Source organism: Zingiber officinale, chromosome 9A, assembly GCF_018446385.1.
Source record: "Zingiber officinale cultivar Zhangliang chromosome 9A, Zo_v1.1, whole genome shotgun sequence".
Lineage (NCBI taxonomy): Eukaryota > Viridiplantae > Streptophyta > Magnoliopsida > Zingiberales > Zingiberaceae > Zingiber > Zingiber officinale.
Window position 1 is genome coordinate 108,399,693 of NC_056002.1, and position 23,120 is coordinate 108,422,812.

Sequence of the window (23,120 nt, forward strand, 5' to 3'; positions counted from 1 at the left end):
TTGAGCACCTCTAGATGGGCCGGGCACGTCTTCCCTCTTCAGATAGGAGGTTAGACGTTGTCGGGTGCCTAGAGGTGGTCTCCCTAATAGGGAGAAGAGTTAGAGCATCCTAGGGGCTCAATTAAATGTCTAGCTCAGTAATAGACAGTTTAAATAACTTATTAAATGCACTAGAAGCATTTAAAACAGCAAATTAGTTTAATTCAACTTATGTAGGACTACAGTCCAATGGATGGGCTCCCACAGTCGCCTCTAGGTTCAGACAACCTAGTTCTAGGTTCAGATAACCTAGATTCAGCAAAATAAGTATATAGCATTCAGTATTTTACTTTCAGCAGTGGCACTGTACTGAATTAGATATCCACTGGGCTGGACTCCCATAGTCGTCCCTAGGTTTAGCTAACCTAGTAAACCCTACTAGATTCGAAACTTGCAACCCCAGGTTTGGATAGGGATGCGCGCATAGCAAGTACAGTTGTCAGGGCCCATCAGCAGCATGTTTAGTATTTTCACTTATTATATGTATAGCTTTTCAAATTCACAATCAGTTATGTGAGTTCAGCTTAGTTTCGGTACCAGCTCAGTTAGTTTAGTACGGATCATGATCAGTTTAGTTCAGTTCCATGATTTGTTTTCAGTTTCAGTTTTCATGCTCAGCTCTATTTTTGCAAGTATGATAGCTTATGTTCAGTTCTTGATTGCTACGCTTGTATGATCACATGCCATGCCATGTTTAGCCTAGTCAGTATACTTAGCATATCCTTTCAAACAGCATGATTTAAAATCATATTTGCATCGTATGCATGATTTAGTGAGGTAGATGGTTTCTTACTAAGCGAAAGCTTATAGATACTTCTTTCCCTTATACTGCAGACAAAGGTAAAGGAAAGATGGACTAGCAGTGGAGGCTGGAGGTCAGTGCAGATGAGGATGTGTGTGGCAGGAACTGGAATAAAGATCCTAGGGATCTAGTTTTATTTTACTACGCATTAGAACTTGTAGCAAGTCTAGTTATTAAAGTCTTGTTCTCTTTCCCTTATGCTTCGCATTCTAGTATGGTTAATGGTATGAACTAGTGAACATGCATTATATTATGTCTTGAATGTTGCCCAATGCATGATAGAATAGTTATTAGCATTTGTGGAGTTGTTTCACCGATTTTGGCACGAAATCTGCTGAAATCAGAGTTTCAGTGCGAAATCAGAAACTCCGATCGATCCGTTGGTAGATCTGGGTTCGCCGATCGATCCATGGATCGATTTGAGTGCAAAAACGAATGTCCGGATCGATCATCCGATCGATCCGGTCATATTCTGTCGAGGAGGCCTCGATCGATCGGTCGATCGACCCAAGCTATCCCCCACAGAAAGGTTTTGATCGATTGACCTGTGTTGGATCGATCAGCTGATCGATCCAAATAAAGTCCCGTGCACAGAAGCACGCTGGATCGATCACTGGATCGATCAGTGAGTCTGGATCGATCAGCCGATCGATCCAGATTATCACCCGAGCACAGTAGCAGTCTGGATCGATCCATGGATCGATCCAACAGAGAGCAATCGTCCCAGTTCAGTCTGGATCGATTGGGAAGTTCAGTTTCGACCCAGAAACTTAGTAGATCAGCTTCTAGTTCATAGAGGATGTAGGATACACCTGGTATTCCCTAGAGTACATCCTTCAGTACATGTAGAACCAAGAATAGTTATCAATTAGCAACTAAAATTTAAATTAGATCAGTTTTCCGCACAGTTAGCTCAGCATAACTGTAGCGATCGGCCTTACATCCTAGTTAGTAGAAGGTGGGTCGTTACAGAGTGGTATCAGAGCAATGTTCCATACTTCCTACACACACATCAGTATTGAACCTACAGCTTCCAAGTAAGAATACCTCTACTTAATTTATGCTCCTTGTTTTGTTATTACAGTTCATGTTTATATGCCTACTGCTTGTTAGTATGTGATAGTTTTTAAACATGATATCAATAGTTGTATAACTGTGATTACATTAGTTATGTTATGTTCTCTATGTCTTTAGCAATGGCACGAGGACGCCCAGCTAGAAGGGCACTAGCTACTGAGCCCCAGCAAGAGGCAGACAGTTCAGTGCCTCCTCCCGACCTTACAGCATTAGTGGCTCAGTTACAGCAGCAGCTAGCTGAACAGCAACAGGAAATAGCCACCTTAAAGGCTAATCAGCAGAGTACCCCCACAGTCACCCCGGAACCGAATCTGACGACTCCAGAAGTCTTAGAGGTTCCACCAGCACCAGCAGTCCCAGCAGCTGAGCCAAGAAAGGAAGCCTATCTGATCCAGTGGCAGCGAGTCAAGCCCGAGAACTTCTCAAGCACTAGTGAACCATGGGATGCACAAGCCTGGTTCAAAACACTGGAGAGCACGATGGAGCTTCTGGACTGGCCAGAACACGAGAAGGTGAAGTGTGCCTCCTTCTGCCTGACAGGAGACGCCCGCATGTGGTGGGAAAGAATCAGAACGAAGCGGCCAGTGAACCAGATGTTATGGGTGACTTGAGAAAGAATTCTTGAGGAGTTCTTTCACATACGGTTACAAACCGCCGATCTGACGAGTTCACCAAGTTTCATCGGCAACCTTTCGTTAAGGAAGGTGAAGAAATTCAACAGTTGGCTCGTCATGCCCGAGCTAGTCGGCCAGAGAAGGAATGAATCGGTTGATGTTCAAGATGCCGAGGCCAGAGATAGCGATGAACGTGGGTGGTGGCATACATAGGCCACAAACCACGGAGGAGTTAGTGAGTAGTGCCTTGACCACGAGCATAATAGCATAAAGCAGCAGAAGCAAGTCTCCTCGAGTCCAAAGGCCAAGGAAACTCTCACACTCAAAAGCAGCAAGGCCACAGCTCTAACTGGAAAGGAACTCCACAGCAAGCGCAAATCAGGGAGTGACCCAAAAGAAGGACCATCTAGCAAGCGACCCCTATCCAAAGTGTGCTACTTGTGGGAAATTCCACCCGTGGGTTTGTCGCAAGGGCACACGAGGATGCTTGAATGTGGACAAGAAGGGCACATGGCAGGATGCCGAACAAGACCTGGTCTTCCTCGGCCACGCAGATTCATGCAGCCGGCGGCTCGGTTATATCGATGCCGCTCTAGAAGGTCCACTTATCGGCCAGGCAAGAAGCCCCTCCAGCTATGGCGAATGCAAGGATCTACTCACTCACCGAGAGGATGTAGCAATGCCTCGGCGGTTGTTACAGTCGACTTAGCATTTTTAAGTAGCAATCAGATTATTCGACATCGGGCAACCCATTCTTATATAGCTAGGGCGTTTGCCGCAAAGTCGGCAATAGCTCCAGAGGTAGTTTCTGACGACACTACCTTCGGGAGAAGTTATGGCATCCACGCGGCTCAGAGCGATGGATCATTATAGCGAAAGGAACTCTTTGTGGCTTGATCACGCTAGAAATGATCGGACGTCATCCTTGGAATGGACTTCCTAATCGGATACGGTGCTTCCATAGAGTGCCGAAAGAAAGTCGTATTCCAACCCGAGGCAGAAGTACATCGGAGAACCAAAGAGAAAAGCGAAAAAAGCTATGAAGGCACGAAGTTGATGGATTCGGGATGTACGGGTACCTAGCACATGTAGTCAATACCGGCCAGGACGAGGACCAACAGCAGAGGTCCGAGTTGTATGTGACTACCCAGCAGTCTTCCCTGAGGAAGGCCTAGCACCGATAGGGAGATTAAATTTGAGATAGAGCTTTTCCCGGCACCAATCCTATTTCCAAAGCGCCTTACCGCATGGCTCCAAAAGTGAAGGAACTTCATGAGCAATTACAGAGCTGCTGACAAGGGCTCCGGCCTAGTCACTCACCATGGGGAGCGCTGTGTTCGTGAAGAAGAAGGATGGAAACATGCGGCTATGCATAGACTACGAGCCGAATCGAGTCACGATCAAGAACAGTATCCTCTTCCCGGATAGATGACTGTTCGACCGATTAAAGGGAGCAGCGGTGTTCTCTAAGATTGACCTCGGATCGGGATATCACCAAGTTCAAGAGGAGGATATACTCAAGACAGCATTCAGGACCAGATACGGACATTACGAGTTCGTAGTCATGCCTTTTGGCGTGACAAATGCTCCAGCTACATTCATGGATCTCATGAACAGAGTATTCAGAGAGTACTTAGATAAGTTTGTTATCGTGTTCATCGATGACATTCTCATCTACTCAGGAACTCAGGAAGAACATGCAGAGCACCTGAAGACAGTACTACAGACACTTCAGCAGAATCAGCTATATGCCAAGTTCACGAAATGTGAATTCTGGATTGATCAGGTGTCCTTCCTGGGTCACATCATCTCAAAGGATGGTGTCATGGTAGACCCCAGCAAAATAGAAGCAGTAAGTAATTGGAAAAGACCGAAGAACGCCAGTGAAATTAGAAGCTTTCTGGGATTAGCAGGTTATTACAGAAAGTTTGTAGAGGACTTCTCCAGGATAGCCTCCCCACTGACAGCTCTTACCAGAAAGAACAGGAAATTTCAGTGGACAGAGAACTGTGAGAACAGCTTCAGCGAACTAAAAAGGAGATTGACCAGTGCTCCCATTTTGGCTCTACCCGACCACACCAGCAGCTTTGACATCTATAGTGATGCCTCTAAATTGGGACTAGGAGCAGTGCTGATGCAAGACGGTAAGGTGATCGCCTATGCCTCCAGACAACTCAAGGACTATGAGAAGAATTACCCTACTCATGACCTTGAGCTTGCAGCAGTAGTGTTCGCTCTCAAAATTTGGAGGCCTTACTTATATGGAGCTCAGTGCAGAGTGTATATAGATCATCAGAGTCTGAAGTATTTCTTCACTCAGAAGGATCTGAATATGCGACAGCGCAGATGGTTAGAGCTGGTCAAGGATTACGATATAGACATCCTCTACCACCCAGGGAAAGCAAATAAGGTAGCCGACGCACTTAGCAGAAAATTTAGTGCTACCTTATTATCTCTTACAGCCGTGTCACCACCCCTACAGAAGGAAATTGTAGATTTCGGTCTCGAACTCATCGTTGGACAGCTCTCTACTATGACCTTAGAGTCTACCTTGCTTGGTGATATTCAGTTAGCTCAGGAGCAGGACCCTGAAATTCAGAAAATCAAGCAAGGGCTAGCAGAATCAGAAAGTAGAGAATTCAGAGTGTCCGATAGCGGGGTGTTGTATTTTGGTGACAGACTCTGTGTTCCAGATCAGGAGGAGCTACGGAGACAGATTTTAGATGAGGCTCACAAGACTCCCTATGCGATGCATCCAGGTTCCACCAAAATGTATCAAGACCTGAAGAAACATTTTTGGTGGCCCGGGATGAAGCGAGACATCGCCAGATATGTTAGCATCTGCCTCACCTTTCAGAGGGTCAAGGCAGAACATCAACGACCAGGAGGAGTTCTGCAGCCTATACAGATTCCAGAATGGAAGTGGGAGGATATCTCTATGGATTTTATAGTGGGACTGCCTAGAACCACGAATGGTTTTGACGCCATCTGGGTAATAGTCGACAGGTTGACTAAATCAGCCCACTTCTTAGCTATCAAGATATCCTACTCCATGGAGAAGCTAGCTCAATTGTATCTTCAGGAGATTGTCAGGCTACATGGAGTCCCACGAACCATCATTTCAGACAGAGACAGCAGGTTCACATCACACTTCTGGGAGTGTGTACAGTCAGCATTGGGCACAAAGTTAAAGTTCAGCACAGCATTCCATCCGCAGACAGATAGTCAGACAGAGCGAGTAAATCAGGTACTCGAAGATATGCTCCGAGAGTGCGCCCTAGACTTCAAGGGAAGTTGGTGCAAATATCTGAGCTTAGCAGAATTTGCATACAACAACAGTTATCAGGCTACTATCGGCATGGCACCTTATGAGGCTCTCTATGGGCGGAGGTGTAGATCTCCAATCTGCTGGTATGAGAGTGGTGAACAGAAAGAACTAGAACTTCAGACAGATCTAGTAGCAGATACCACAGCAGCTATACAGCAGATCCGCCAGAGGATAGAGACAGCTCAGAGCCGCCAGAAAAGCTATGCTGATACACGGCGCAGACCCTTAGAGTTTTCAGTTGGGGATACAGTGTTCCTCAGAGTAGCTCCCATGAAGGGAGTGATGCGTTTTGGGAAGAAGGGCAAGCTTAGCCCCAGATATGTGGGACCATACCTTATCAGCAGAAGAGTGGGCAAGGTAGCATATGAGCTAGAGCTACCCCAGGAAATGTCAGCTGTTCACAACGTATTTCATGTCTCTATGCTGAAGAAGCATACCCCAGATGCCACCCAGGTGATTGAGCCCCAGTCGGTACAGATCCGCGAAGACCTCAGCTATGATAGTTGGCCTATTCAGATAATAGACCGGACAGTTAAGAAATTACGGAACAAGGAAGTACCATTAGTCAAAGTCATTTGGCACAGTCACACAGCAGAAGAGGCATCTTGGGAGACAGAAGCCAGCATGAGAAAGAAGTACCCAGAATTGTTCTAAGTTCGAGGACGAACTTTTTATAAGGTATGGGGGATTGTAACGCCCAAAAATTCTCAAAACTATTTTAGAAATATAGTGTAATTATTCTGGAATTATTAGGTATTTTTCCGGAATTTTTAGAGTAGCGGAAGTAGCAAAAATAATTAGAAAAGCAAGATAGCCTAAGCGGGGATTGAACCCGAGACCTATGGCTTTGGGATAATGTTAGTAACCGGTGAACCCAGCAGGGCCGTGCTGAAAGAAAAGGGAAACATTTATATTTATATTGGAGTTGGGCCTAGTTACCCACTTAATATAAATTAAAAACTTAAGTTGGTTTGGGTTATTTTGGAGTTTGGTTCGGCAACCTCTTCCCCTCCAAACCCTCACGCCGAACACCTCACCCTCTCCTCCCTCTTTCGGCGCCAACCACAAGGAGAACTAGGGTTCCATCCCTAGGGTCCCAAGGTCACTTTCCGGCGACGATTTCAGCACAAGGACGTTCCCCTCCGCGAGTAGAACACGTGGACGCGAGCGAATCGTCGAGAAGTCGTCTCCACCGGAATTTCTAGCGATTAGATTTGTAAGAAATCTAGCACACAATGTAAGAAACCCCTCACCTGCAGTATAATAGCTTCCGTTCGAGTTTTATGCTTTAGTTGGGATGTATGCGGATTTTTATCGATATCTAGGGTGTATTTAACTCTCTTCGCATATTAGGGATTTAGTTGAGCACCTCTAGATGGGCTAGGCACGTCTTCCCTCTTCAGATAGGAGGTTAGATGTTGTCGGGTGCCTAGAGGTGGTCTCCCTAATAGGGAGAAGAGTTAGAGCATCCTAGGGGCTCGATTAAATGTCTAGCTCAGAAATAGACAGTTTAAATAACTTATTAAATGCACTAGAAGCATTTAAAACAGCAAATTAGTTTAATTCAACTTATGTAGGACTACAGTCCAATGGATGGGCTCCCACAGTCGCCTCTAGGTTCAGACAACCTAGTTCTAGGTTCAGATAACCTAGATTCAGCAAAATAAGTATATAGCATTCAGTATTTTACTTTCAGCAGTGGCACACTGGGCTGGACTCCCATAGTCGTCCCTAGGTTTAGCTAACCTAGTAAACCCTACTAGATTCGAAACTTGCAACCCCAGGTTTGGATAGGGATGCGCGCATAGCAAGTACAGTTGCCAGGGCCCATCAGCAGCATGTTTAGTATTTTCACTTATTATATGTATAGCTTTTCAAATTCACAATCAGTTATGTGAGTTCAGCTTAGTTTCGGTACCAGCTCAGTTAGTTTAGTACGGATCATGATCAGTTTAGTTCAGTTCCATGATTTGTTTTCAGTTTCAGTTTTCATGCTCAGCTCTATTTTTGCAAGTATGATAGCTTATGTTCAGTTCTTGATTGCTACGCTTGTATGATCACATGCCATGCCATGTTTAGCCTAGTCAGTATACTTAGCATATCCTTTCAAACAGCATGATTTAAAATCATATTTGCATCGTATGCATGATTTAGTGAGGTAGATGGTTTCTTACTAAGCGAAAGCTTATAGATACTTCTTTCCCTTATACTGCAGACAAAGGTAAAGGAAAGATGGACTAGCAGTGGAGGCTGGATGTCAGTGCAGATGAGGATGTGTGTGGCAGGAACTGGAATAAAGATCCTAGGGATCTAGTTTTATTTTACTACGCATTAGAACTTGTAGCAAGTCTAGTTATTAAAGTCTTGTTCTCTTTCCCTTATGCTTCGCATTCTAGTATGGTTAATGGTATGAACTAGTGAACATGCATTATATTATGTCTTGAATGTTGCCCAATGCATGATAGAATAGTTATTAGCATTTGTGGAGTTGTTTCACCGATTTTGGCACGAAATCTGCTGAAATCAGAGTTTCAGTGCGAAATCAGAAACTCCGATCGATCCGTGGATCGATCTGGGGTCCCCGATCGATCCATGGATCGATTGGGGGCTGATTCCGCGAACAGAAGGCTTCTGGATCGATCATCCGATCGATCCAGTCACATTGTGTCGCGAACAGAAGGCCTCTGGATCGATCGGTCGATCGACCCAAGCTATCCCCCACGAACAGAAAGGTTTTTGATCGATCATTAGATCGATTGACCTGTGTTGGATCGATCAGCCGATCGATCCAAATAAAGTCCCGTGCACAGAAGCACGCTGGATCGATCACTGGATCGATCAGTGAGTCTGGATCGATCAGCCGATCGATCCAGATTATCACCCGAGCACAGTAGCAGTCTGGATCGATCCATGGATCGATCCAACAGAGAGCAATCGGCCCAGTTCAGTCTGGATCGATTGGGAAGTTCAGTTTCGACCCAGAAACTTAGTAGATCAGCTTCTAGTTCATAGGGGATGTAGGATACACCTGGTATTCCCTAGAGTACATCCTTCAGTACATGTAGAACCAAGAATAGTTATCAGTTAGCAACTAAAATTTAAATTAGATCACTTTTCCGCACAGTTAGCTCAGCATAACTGTAGCGATCGGCCTTACAGCCTAGTTAGTAGAAGGCGGGTCGTTACATATAAACCGTACAAACCACAACTAACATAATGACAGATACATACCAAATCTGGAATCAACATATGGTACAATGATCAGTAAACTCACCGGATCTGCAACAGATATACCCGTGACACCTGTGCAATATAAATACGAGTGCATATATATGTAAAATAAATGACATGTATGCAGCATGACAACCATATGCAACAATCATATCTCAAACAAGTGTAACATATCATAATCACATGCAACTAGTATCTACTAGGCATGTATGCAAATGCAGATGCACCGCGCATCAAATGCAAGAATAATAACTGCGTATGCATGCTCCATGGTCACCCCCGACACCTCTCCAGACACCACGACCCCAGTATGGCCGAGAGGCTTAGGTCCGTGACAACCGTACAAGCCTCATACTCCAAACTGCTATAAAGCAGCTGAGGCAGACGGAATGCTAAGTAGTTATCTAACTACATAGCATCAGGGTCCCTTACTGCTCACAACGCCGGATCTCACTAAACCTCGTGACCGGGTGGCACGACAGGACAAGCGGCAACTGCTCCAGCTACCACTACCCATGAGTGGCCGAGTGTGCGGCGTTAAACCAAACCGATGAGTCTCTCAACCACAAGGGAGACAATGGTCATCAGATGCAATGAATGATGAACATGATATATATATAATCATCATCCATGCAACACCCCAAACCTCATAAATACCTCCAACACGAGTATAATTGTCATGATACCTCCACGTATCCCACCAAACATATGTACACACTACACATGTATAATCAACCAAAAATCTCCAATAATCCCACCAGACACATGTACACAAAATATAAGTACAATCAACATGTATCCTCTAGTTAAAACACAGCAGACATGTGTATATACCCCAAACATACAATCAACACAACTCCTCCAAAAGTACATGACAAATACGTATGTACACACCACATGTAAATGCACGGTCAACAAGATGACTCATACCCACCTATGTACAGTCCACATCATATACTCAATCAGCATGGGAATACCAACAACCCGACAATCCCTACAATACATACTCTACACGTGTAATCACAACAGAATAGATATCAAGAGTGGAGACTGTATATGAATTAAATAGATCATCACAAGGGTCAAACATAAGTATCATGCAGGAAAAACAGCAACCGATCATGATATAAGATAAAGCAGCCTAATTTATCCAATAATAACCATGCACTAAGTACAAGAAAATCTACATAGAGGCCAAGGAAGAAATACCCGCCTTTATCTATCGACCGTATCAAATAAACCAATCCCCCGTCGAGACGCTCGCCTTGAAACAAAATCCTGTGATCACATAATATACTTAGCTAATTACATAGGTAGCAAATAGCTAAATAAACTCCCAAATCTAATTAGGGAAGCCCTAATCGAAATGATTAACATAATTCCTTAATCCCCACAAATTAATTACTAATCAAAACTCAATACATCATCCTACAATTCCAATAATCCTCAATCCACAAAAATCATTTTCTCCTCCAATTCACATCTATAATTAGTAACTCATTTACTACTAAACCTAACACCATCATCCCTATTCATAATCCTTCCACATGCTTCTTTGTAATCTAAATTAGACAAAATCAAATAACCATTAGCAATCCTAACAAAACAGATCAATAATAGATCAGAAGAAACACACTTACCTTGAGGGAGGCAACAAATCCAATAGCTCAACAGCCCTCTACTAACCTATGCACACAACCACCAAGAATTCCTACATCAATTCAGCCCAAGATCAGTCCAGGAAACAATTTCACAACATTGAATTTGTTGGACTCCTAACAAACAAAGCAACACTCACCTCAAACAAACCCAGATCTGAAACCAAAACCTCAATATGACGCAAGAATGAAGAAGATAAGGATCTGCTCAAGAAAAACCATCACTAGCTGATCCAATGCCTTCTCCTGGTCCAAAATAGTAGGAATATCATAATTGGAAATCAATAGAACCGATCCTTGCATCTACAAGATCTTCCCCAGCAACTCCTTACCTCAATCGGACGCCTACAGTTGGTGTCGCATGCTGCGTTTCAGCTGATAATAATCCGAAATTCCCTCTAGTGAGCAGATCGTATAGGAGAAGAGAAAGGGCTCGATCAGCCGAGGATGACACAAATCAACTCCTCCCCGCTATGCCCTAGCTCCGTCGTGCCCTAGCTCCACCGTGCCCTAGAAGCCGAGCAACAACCGATCACGATCACTCCACCAAGGAACGCTTGAACAACGATGGTACCTTCAAGATTCCAGCCACCGTCCTCTGACGACGCTCGAGTGACGCGGTGAGACTGAGATTCTCGAAGCAGAACCGCCCTCCATCAGCGTCGGTAGTCTGCAAGGAGAAATCGAGGGGGAGAGGAAGAAGAGGAACGCTTGTAGCTTGCCTTCCCTCCTCAATGCTCCAGATCGACTCCTCACCAGCGACACCGAGAGAAGAGGCGAAATCGTCGGTCGCTGGTAAGCTCGGGACGAAATGAATCGGGGAAGAAGTTGGGGGAAGAATTAGTAGAAGAGAGAAAAATTAGATTTAATTAAAATATATAACTTAGGTTTGGTAATTAAAACCTAAGTTAATTCCTCAATCAAATCCCACTTTAATTGGGTATTCCAAACAGGCTTCCACTGTACCCCAATCCATCCCCTCAAAACAAGTCATACAGACTCCATTTAATTTTCGAAAAATTTCTAAAAATTTCTAAAAATTCCTGAAAAATCCAATAAGATTTTTCGTCTAATAACATTTATTATTTAATTTTACGGTATCTTACATTCTCCCCCACTAATAAAAATTTGGTCCCCAAATTTACTGGTAAACTCAGGGACCCTCCTCCAAGGTAACTACCAATCAACATACTCATATGCCAATCATCCAAGTAATATGAACGTATCTCCAACCCTGAAGGATGACTCTGTGGGTTATGAGCTCACCCTGCTTCCGCTACTTCCACACTACTATCTAACCCATTGCAGATAAATCAACTACCTCTGAAATCCATCATCCACTATCATCAGATCCTCCAACATCTGTGTAGGGCGGTCAAACTATCCATCAGTTTGAGGGTAAAAATCTATACTAAAGCGAATCTCCTAACCCAAAATATGTTGTAACCACAGTCAAAACCATGAGGTGAAATCGTTGATGTCCATCCAATATAACCCTCAGAAATATACCATTAAGTCCGGTAATCTCTCTAGAGTATAATCCTGCTACTCAATCCACAAGAATCCGTCCTACCAATCGTTAGCTAGGGAGCAAAATCATCAACCAATCAATGATTACCCAATGCACCATATCCTCTCCATATCTCAAGTAATCTCACAACAAAGTTCATCATATCATGCTCCCAATTCCATTCCACTATCTAAATCAACGGAGATAATCCTGCTAGTCTCTGATATTCAACCTCCATGTGCTGACACACTAGATATCAAACTACAAAATCCGCGATGTCTTCCTTCATGTCAATCCACCAATAAGAACGCTCCAAATCTCCATACATTAGGTGTCACCCGGATGTATCACAAATCTAGACCAATGTGTTTCTGGTGGTCACTTCTCCCGAATAATAAGTGACTCAAGAACACACATGATCTCCCACGAAAATAAAGAATCTCATTCTCATTACATGAGAATTCCCACTACTAGCACGAGACTACTCCGCTCATACTATATCGGAACTGCACCGACTCCCAGATACGATACATCTGTGTAAAGTATAAATCCGTCTACACTAGAAAGTACAACTAAGACAGTGCAGTTAACAACTTCTCGTTTCAACTCCTGAAACTGATCTCGTAAGCGTCTATCCAGGAAAATTCCATACTCATCCTGAATAGTCCAGTCAACGGCATAACAATACTGGAGAAACCCTCAATCAATCTCCGATAACATCTAGCCAGATCAAGGAAGCTGCGAGTCTCCTGTATAGACTACGACTACTCCCAACTGATAACAACCTCTATCTCCTGTGGATCCACCGATATCCTCTACTAAACACAACGTGTCCCAAAAACTCATAAAAGACAATCACAATACGTACTACTAACTTTACATATAGATGTTCCCGTCGAAACATCTCTAGAACTATGTAAAGATAGTGTACGTAATCTACCTCAAATCGGGAATAGATCATAACATTGCCAATAAAGACAATGAAAACTGATCCAAACACCCTAGGAATACTAAATACATCGAGTCCATAAAAACATCTAGGGCACGATATGCCTAAATGGTAACACCAAGGACTCATAATATCCATACAACAGACACTCTCAACCATAAGATCCCCAACAAATCTATGATCTGATCACCAACTATAAATCACCAAATCCATAATTATCACACAAGTGTTTCTCCTCATGTCGCTATCAACATCAAATATCAAATAATAGATCATCAAATCATATATCCACTAATAAATCATCAAAAGACATCATATCGCCATACCTAATCTCACAATATCCACCAATCTCCAATCATCCTATATATGTCCCTCGACAAATGCTGATAAAAGGTCAACCCTCTAATATGAGATATAGACCACAAGATCTGGTAAAATGATCACGTGGTTAAGGTCTTGAACCACCTGATAAAGATAATGTTAGCTGAGTCGTCTAACCATTGTCTTGTACCCCATCATACTGTGATTGCTCCACCCTGAGGTTCAGCAACCTCCAGTATCAAGCAATGAACACAAAGATAGAAGAACGCTACAGCAAAATAGCTGATCAAAATATCTATCAATCGATGCTCTACCCCTCGAAGATCATCATCTGAAATTATACCTAGTTACGGTCGGACCTCCTAGGTATTACTCAACTAACACCACTTCCTCCGCACCATTGTGAGGTATATATCACTAGGTACATCATGGATATCTAACCATATCCAATAGTCCCATGAGTCAGGATCTCCCATGGAACAGCGTTAGGCGAGTCGACTAGTCATCGCCTTAAAATACATCATGCTAACGAAAGAAGTAGATAACTACTCTCTCTCCAAACACCTCAAGGAAATCACTAAGTGATGACCTGATCTCCAGAAAGCATTCTCTGCTTCTTCCTTCACGTGATACTGGGCCACGTAAAGGTTAAGCAGCTAACTCCAACTCTCTTACGTCAGTACAAATCATATATCCAAATGTACTCTCCAACTCATACACCCTAGTAACGATTATATCTCATAAGTGTTGAGCAGGTAGCTTTACACTTTTCCACATCAGTGGAGTATCCTATCCGAATGTACCTTCTAAGTCATCCTACCAGGTATAGACAGCCTATGGTCAAAGTCCCCATGGAATAGGATACGACAATCCTCTACAGGCTGACCAAGCCGACAATGGTATACGGCTAACATCAGTCTTTTCCACGATGGTACAAGTCATGTACTCAAATGTATCTCCCAAATATCTAACCAAGCACAAGTAACCCCAAAGATCAGAATCTCTAAAAATAGAGTATGACGATACCCTAATGATCGAACTGCTAATTAAATCGGTCGTCAACTAACTGATCTAATAAGGGTAAATCAATCCTCGTCAAAAGCAACTAAGGTAAAATCGATCCACCACTACCCAAGTCAATGAGGGTAATCTACAAACCTAACCAACAGGAGTAAATCAATACTCTACTAATCAAAATAACAGGAGTACGAAACCAACTAAGATAAATCAATCCACAACTGCACAAGTCGATCAGGTAAATCAATCCTAAACTGATCTAACCAACCGGAGTAATACAAACTGAGTCAACATATGTATACAGATATCATCCACTATCCAGCTAATAATAATAGAGACTGGTATGTGACTCTGACTCTCAACCAACTAGTAGTAACAGACACTAACACTACTGGTAGTATGATATGAGGAATCCCTTGAGACTGTAATCCTTGATCACCAATAGGATCAACCGTGATCAGTAATTGATCCAACACATGAAATGCATGATACAATCAACTAGACAAGTACTAACAAGAGAGTACTAACACACATCATAACTATGCATGAACTAACAGAAATGTAGGATAGCAATATGCAAACATACCTCCTATAGCTTGGAGATGTCCTGCTGCTGCCTGGTCCCAAAACCCGAAAAGTCACATCAAGAAAATCGAAACATGAAATCTAAAAACACAAATAACAGGCATCATACCTGCTCTGATACCAAAAATCGGTGTCAGATAATTCTCGAAAATCTAAAACAAAAACAAAACAGGCATCATACCCGCTCTAATACCAAAAATTGTCACGCCCCCAAAGGAGTCCCTGCCAGACAAAAATCCGGCAGCATCTCCCCTGTATCGGTGACAATATGAAGTATCACTACAAACAAAATATACATCAGCCACATGCAACTGAAATATATACACAACCATGCAGTTAATAATCTTAGCCTACACGGCTGGATAAATATAACAACAACCCCGCAGTTATATATATACAACGAACAGCTCACTCGGCTACAATAAAAACCAACACAGTGGAAAAATGATAACGAAAAGCCCAATACAACACAATCAACACACTGCTAGCCGGCTAGGCTTAATACAACAACCACAACTACAAATACAACAACACACAAATACAGCAATTACCAAATACAAGTAAAACATATACAAAACCTGAAACGGTCTTCGGATGTGACGTAGGACCCGGCAGACAGGATACTCCGAGCGACACCAACCATCTACAAGCTACCTGAAAACATAAATGTATGCATGCGGTGGTGAGTATAGGTAACTCAGCGGGTAATAGACAAGACAGTGCACGGTCCATAAACAAATATGGAGATCACAAGTATACAGTCTCAGTAGGGAATAAAGAACATGATCATACTATCATAATCAATGAACCTAAACATATCTGACATAATAACCTGACATATAAACCGTACAAACCACAACTAACATAATGACAGATACATACCAAATCTGGAATCAACATATGGTACAATGATCAGTAAACTCACCGGATCTGCAATAGATATACCCGTGACACCTGTGCAATATAAATACGACTGCATATACATGTAAAATAAATGACATGTATGTAACATGACAACCATATGCAACAATCATATCTCAAACAAGTGTAACATATCACAATCACATGCAACTAGTATCTACTAGGCATGTATGCAAATGCAGATGCACCGCGCATCAAATGCAAGAATAATAACTGCGTATGCATGCTCCATGGTCACCCCTGACACCTCTCCAGATACCACGACCCCAGTATGGCCGAGAGGCTTGGGTCCGTGACAACCGTACAATCCTCATACTCTAAACTGCTATAAAGCAACTAAGGCAGACGGAATGCTAAGTAGTTATCTAAGTTATCTAACTACATAGCATCAGGGTCCCTGACTGCTCATAATGCCGGATCTCACTAAACCTCGTGACCGGGTGGCACGACAGGACGAGCGGCAACTGCTCCAGCTACCACTACCCATGAGTGGCCGAGTGTGCGGCGCTAAACCAAACCGATGACTCTCTCAACCACAAGGGAGACAATGGTCATCAGATGCAATGAATGATGAACATGATATATATATATATATATATAATCATCATCCATGCAACACCCCAAACCTTATAAATACCTCCAACACGAGTATAATCGTCATGATACCTCCACGTATCCCACCAAACATATGTACACACTACACATGTATAATCAACCAAAAATCTCCAATAATCCAACCAGACACATGTACACAAAATATAAGTACAATCAACATGTATCCTCCAGTAAAAACACAACAGACATGTGTATATACCCCAAACATACAATCAACACAACTCCTCCAAAAGTACATGACAAATACGTATGTACACACCACATGTAAATGCACGGTTAATAAGATGACTCATACCCACCTATGTACAGTCCACACCATATACTCAATCAGCATGGGAATACCAATAACCCGACAATCCCTACAATACATACTCTACACGTGTAATCACAACAGAATAGATATCAAGAGTGGAGACTGTATATGAATTAAATAGATCATCACAAGGGTCAAACATAAGTATCATGCAGGAAAAACAGCAACCGATCATGATATAAGATAAAGCAGCCTAATTTATCCAATAACAACCATGCACTAAGCACAAGAAAATCTACATAGAGGCCAAGGAAGAAATATCCGCCTTTATCTGTCGACCGTATCAGATAAACCAATCCCCCGTCGAGACGCTCGCCTCGAAACAAAATTCTGTGATCACATAATATACTTAGCTAATTACATAGATAGCAAATAGCTAAATAAACTCCCAAATCTAATTAGGGAAGCCCTAATCGAAATGATTAACCTAATTCCTTAATCCCCACAAATTAATTACAAATCAAAACTCAATACATCATCCTACAATTCCAATAATCCTCAATCCACAAAAATCATTTTCTCCTCCAATTCACATCTATAATTAGTAACTCATTTACTACTAAACCTAACACCATCATCCCTATTCATAATCCTTCCACATGCTTCTTTGTAATCTAAATTAGACAAAATCAAATAACCATTAGCAATCCTAACAAAACAGATCAATAATAGATCAGAAGAAACACACTTACCTTGAGGGAGGCAACAAATCCAATAGCTCAACAACCCTATACTAACCTCTGCACACAACCACCAAGAATTCCTACATCAATCCAGCCCAAGATCAGTCCAGGAAACAATTTCACAGCATTGAATTTGCTGGACTCCTAACAAACAAAGTAACACTCACCTCAAACAAACCCAGATCTGAAACCAAAACCTCAATATGACGCAAGAATGAAGAAGATAAGGATCTACTCAAGAAAAACCATCACTAGCTGATCCAATGCCTTCTCCTGGTCCAAAATAGGAGGAATATCATAATTGGAAATCAATAGAACCGATCCTTGAATCTACAAGATCTTCCCCAGCAACTCCTTACCTCAATCGGACGCCAACAGTTGGTGTCGCATGCTGCGTTTCAGCCGATGATAATCCGAAATGCCCTCTAGTGAGCAGATCGTATAGGAGAAGAGAAAGGGCTCGATCAGCTGAGGACGACACGAATCAACTCCTCCCCGCTGTGCCCTAGCTCCGTCGTGCCCTAGAAGCCGAGCAACAACCGTTCACGATCACTTCACCAAGGAACGCTTGAACAACGATGGTACCTTCAAGATTCCAACCACCGTCCTCCGACGACGCTCGAGTGACACGGTGAGACTGAGATTGTCGAAGCAGAACCGCCCTCCATCAGCGTCAGTAGTCTGCAAGGAGAAATCAAGTGGGAGAGGAAGAAGAGGAATGCTTGTAGCTTGCCTTCCCTCCTCAATGCTCCAGATCGACTCCTCGCCGGCGACACCGAGAGAAGAGGCGAAATCATCGGTCGTTGGAAAGCTCGGGACGAAATGAATCGAGGAAGAAGTTGGGGGAAGAATCGGTAGAAGAGAGAAAAATTAGATTTAATTAAAATATATAACTTAGGTTTGGTAATTAAAACCTAAGTTAATTCCTCAATCAAATCCCACTTTAATTGGGTATTCCAAATAGGCTTCCACTGTACCCCGAATCCATCCCCTCAAAACAAGTCATACAGACTCCGTTTAATTTCCGAAAAATTTCTAAAAATTCCTGAAAAATCCAATAAGATTTTTCGTCTAATAACATTTATTATTTAATTTTACGGTATCTTACATTTATACCTTCTCTTTATATGCTAATGACCTCGAGATCTTCTGTCGTATTCCTCTCCTAGCCTTGGACGTCGTGTGGGTGATGAACCTCCAAGATGAACACCGCCCAAAGAGCTTCTCCTTCTTCTCTAAAATCCGGCCACCACCACCACCAAAGAAAAGAGAGCAAGGGGAAAGGAGAGGGAGAGAGGGTTGGCCACAAGAGGATCACCAACAAGAGAATAAGAATTGTTATCTCATGAGGCCTCCTCTCCCCTTCTTTTATATTACTTGCCCAAGGCAAATAAGGAAAGACTTTTTACAAAAAATAAAATCTTCTTCTTGTTTTTCCTTTTCCCTTTTTATTTTTCCTTTTCTTTCCTCTTGATTGAATCAATCATCAATCATGGAATGATTGGCTTGATTGGTTGGCCCTTGCTTGGGCACCAAGCAAGGGTGGTCGGCCACATCATCAAGAAGGAAAAATAAATTTTATAAAATTTTATAAAAGAAGAAATCCTCTTATAAAATTTTTACAAGCTCTCTTTCTTAAAGTGGATGTTAAAAAAGGAAAGTTTTAAAAATTAAAACCATGTTTTAAAATTTAAAACTTCTCTTCTAAAAATTTCCTTTTTTAACATGGTTACAAAAATAAAAAATTTTAATTTTAAAACTTCTCTTCCTTTTTTTTCTAAAACCTTGAGGATGGTTAAAAAAGGAAAGTTTTAAAACTTTTAAAACTCTCTATTAAACCATGTGGCCTAATTCAAATAAGGAAAGTTTTTCATTTTAAAATTTCTCTTTTAAAACTTATAGTTTTCTACAAAGAGAAGATTTTAAAATTTTAAAATACCCCTTCACTTTTGAATTAATATGGTTGACCCCTTCTTGCTTGGGCACCAAGCAAGGGGTCGGCCCATTAAGAGAAGATGGTGGTCGGCCCTTGGCTTGGTCACCAAGCCTTGGGTCGGCCCTCTCTTGGACACCAAGAAGGGCTTTTATTTGGATGGACTTGAGGCTTTAATGAGGTTACGGCAGGGACCTAGAGGAGAAATTGGTTTTGGCCTTCCGATGAGCTTGAGTATCCCATGTTCGCCCCGAACACACAACTCAAGTTCATCAATAATAACTCATTCCACTAGAGAGTTATTATTGCACTACCGCACCAATCCCAAATTACATTATGGGATCCTTCATATATGAGTGTGTTAGTCTCCCTATATTTAAGATAATGAATGTCCACTAATTAAGTAAGTTACTAACAACTCACTTAATTAATATCTAGCTCCAAAAGTAGTACCATTCAACTTCATTGTCATGTTGGACTAAGTCCACCTGCAAGGTTTAACATGACAATCCTTATGAGCTCCTCTTGGAGACATTCTCAACCTAGATAGCTAGGACATAGATTCCTTCTATAATCAACAACACACACTATAAGTAATATCATTTCCCAACTTATCGGGCCTATTGATTTATCGAACTAAATCTCACCCTTTGATAAGTTAAAGAAATAAATACTAAATATATGTGCTTGTTATTATATTAGGATTAAGAGCATACACTTCCATAATAACTAAGGTCTAGTTCTTTTATTAAGTCAGTATAAAAAGAACTTACCTAAAATGATCCTACTCAATACACTTAGAGTGTACTGGTGTAATTTATTAGTCAAGATAAACTAATACCTAATTACACTATGACTATTCCAATGGTTTGTTCCTTTCCATCTTAGTCGTGAGCAACTATTTATAATTTATAAAGAACTGATAACATGATCTTCTGTGTGTGACACCACACATCATGTTATCTACAATATAAATTAATTGAACAACTACACTTAACAAATAAAATGTAGACATTTGACCAATGTGATGCTTTTATTTCATAAATAAATGTTTACAAAAGTTAAGCTTTTAGTATACACTCTAACAATCTCCCACTTATACTAAAAGACTAAGCTGCCATATCTGTTGCCATACATCTGATTCTCATCCCCTCCACATGTCGATCAAAAGCTTTCGCCAGAAGGGCCTTAGTGAAAGGATCTGCCAGGTTATCTGTTGATGCAATCTTGGCGACGACAACTTCTCCTCGCTTGACGATGTCTCGTATCAGGTGGTACTTGCACTCTATTTGTTTACTTGCTTTATGGGCTCGTGGTTCCTTCGAGTTTGCAACTACACCGCTATTATCACAATAAATTGTGATGATTTTGGGCAAACCAGGAATCACACTAAGTTCATTAGGAAGTTCCTGAGCCATACAGCTTCTTTGGCTGCCTCAGAGGCTGCCACATACTCAGCTTCCATGGTTGAGTCTGAAACGCATTTCTGTTTAACACTCTTCCATGCAATGGCTCCACCTCCTAAAGTAAACACATAGCCTGATGTAGACTTATTGTTGTCCCTATCTGATTGGAAATCTGAATCTGTGTAACCCACAGGGAGCAAATTTGTAACGCCCGCCCTCCCTGCTAACCCTAAGGGACGGGGCTACGATACTCTACGTACATATTACAGTGGAAGACTTAAAAATAATTTTCTTAGTTTAATAAAACTTTTCTTTTGTTTTCAAATCCGAACTACACTAATATGGTTTCCATAACATGATAACAAGATAAATAGAAATATAACATCAAGTCACCCATATAGTACTACAATTTACGAAACCAAAGCGTAATTCTTAAAAAGTTCTTAAAGCAGGTTCTTATTTGGTTGCCTAGCCACCGCCACACACATCTCCTTGCCTCTCCTGCTGCTCCTTTAGCTCATCCAGCTTTTTCCTTTATCTGTGGTACAAGGAAAGTAAGCTATGAGCACTCATGGCTCAGTAAGTTCCTTTCCTACTCACTAAAACCGAAAATCATCACATGATCAAAGAATGTCTCAACATAACATGATCACAACTAGTCATGGCATAACATATCATACTCTTTAAGCATATCATGCAACGTAACAAAATTATAACTAGTCATGGCATATCATCTCTTAAAGCATAGCATGATACATAACATAATCATATCTAATCATGGCATATCATAGCATCATCATAAGGTAGCATGACATATCAAGCTCTTAAAGCATAGCATGAAACATAACATAATCATATCTAATCATGGCATATCATAAATCATAGCATCATCACAACATGATCATAAAGTATATGCAATATGATTTTGAAAACATGTATCCGAAAAACATGTGTATGTCTCATGATCTTTAAAATCATTTCTTCTTACATATATACTTGAACATATTATCAACTTAAAGGGGATCCCGGCTATGTACCACTTACATATTGCGCGCAACCTATGTAGGTCCAAGGTAGCAAGTCCTGAACCCTACAAGGCAAACATACTAGTCCCGAGTCTTACTCCATCGACCTAGGGGCACTTAGGAGTCCATCCCTAACGAGGCCCGAGTCCTATTCCATCGACCCCGGGGCGCTTATGGAGCCCACCCTTGGTACAAGCCACATAAAGTAAAGTACATGTCATACTTATATATATCACACATCATAAAAGCATGCATCATTTAGGCACACATCATATCATAAAAGTATGCATCACTTAGGCATACATCATATCATAAAAGTATGCATCACTTAGGCATACATCATGTCATAAAAGTATGCATCACTTAGGCATACATCATATCATAAAGGTATGCATCACTTAGGCATACATCATGTCATAAAAGCATGCATATTTTCACCACATAGCATATCATAAAAGCATGCATATTTTAAGCACATAGCATATCATCAAAGCATGCATATTTCTATCCACATAGTATATCATAAAAGCATGCATATTTCTAAGCACATATCATATCATGGAAAGCATAAATCACAAGCATACATGTTTAAGCATAAGGGTGTATCATGTGATTATACTATCATAAGAAACATGGTAACATAGTTAACTTGGGTTCTAAGCTTCCTAATCCCTGGGGTTCTTATCATGGCCGAACCCCCTTAGATCTCAATTTAGGTAAAAACAACCTCCAAGCATGTGGAACCTAAATTATCATCACATCAATTTCATAGGAAGCATTATAAGCATGATTAACTTGGTTTCTAAGTTCTCCAAGTCCCTAAACTTCATGTGGCCGAACCCTATCAGGTGTGAAACAAGGTCCCAAATGTCATGAAAGCATGGAAACCTTAAACCATGTTTATAGCATTTTTTCCAAGTAACATAGTAAGCATATTTGAGCTAGTTCCTAAGTTCTTCAAGCCCTTAACATATGTCATGGCCAAAATTTAACAAGTATTCATTAGGGCTAAAAACAAGCATACAAGCATGTGAACTTAAACTAACATCATGTATAAATTTATAATAAGGCATCATACAAAGGGTATGGCCGA

General features: G+C 41.5%; 1 long non-coding RNA gene across 1 annotated transcript; it reads right to left on the reverse strand.

The window, feature by feature from the left end:
* Positions 1–10,286: 10,286 nt before the first annotated feature.
* LOC122021832 lies at positions 10,287–11,577 on the reverse strand. The gene is made up of 5 exons (XR_006122651.1): positions 11,324–11,577; positions 11,082–11,259; positions 10,890–10,995; positions 10,732–10,802; positions 10,287–10,369 (listed from the first exon to the last, which is right to left on the reverse strand). It is a non-coding gene; the product is annotated as an uncharacterized LOC122021832 (long non-coding RNA).
* Between the last annotated feature and the right edge of the window lie 11,543 nt (positions 11,578–23,120).